The sequence below is a fragment of the Etheostoma spectabile genome, chromosome 4 (genome assembly GCF_008692095.1).
Source record: "Etheostoma spectabile isolate EspeVRDwgs_2016 chromosome 4, UIUC_Espe_1.0, whole genome shotgun sequence".
Classification (NCBI taxonomy): domain Eukaryota; kingdom Metazoa; phylum Chordata; class Actinopteri; order Perciformes; family Percidae; genus Etheostoma; species Etheostoma spectabile.
In genome coordinates this window covers 31,101,089-31,101,356 of record NC_045736.1, presented here as the reverse complement: position 1 = coordinate 31,101,356, position 268 = coordinate 31,101,089, and the positions used below count along the sequence as shown (strand labels likewise).

Sequence of the window (268 nt, the reverse complement as noted above, 5' to 3'; positions counted from 1 at the left end):
TCTGTTATAATCCAGCTCTCCTAAATATTCCAGAAGCAGAGTTGATTGTTAGGGATGCTTCCCGAGTCTGGTTCCAGTCCCTCTTTTACAGCCCAACTGATCTTTGGCTCTGCAAGTCCTGAAAGGGTCATAAACTTTCAGTCACAGTCCAACTGAAAAGATAACGAAATAAGCACACGAACACATCCCACCACTGTGGCCCAGAGACCCCCCCCCCCTTAGTGAATGAGACCAGGGGTGCAAGAGCCGAGGAGCCAGACAAAGGAAG

The 268-nt window shown here is 49.3% G+C and overlaps 1 protein-coding gene across 1 annotated transcript in view; it reads right to left on the bottom strand.

The window, feature by feature from the left end:
* LOC116687971 (protein-glutamine gamma-glutamyltransferase 5) overlaps positions 1-268 on the bottom strand; it is an 84,194-nt gene that overhangs the window by 75,071 nt on the left and 8,855 nt on the right. The gene's annotated exons all lie outside the window — the stretch shown is intronic.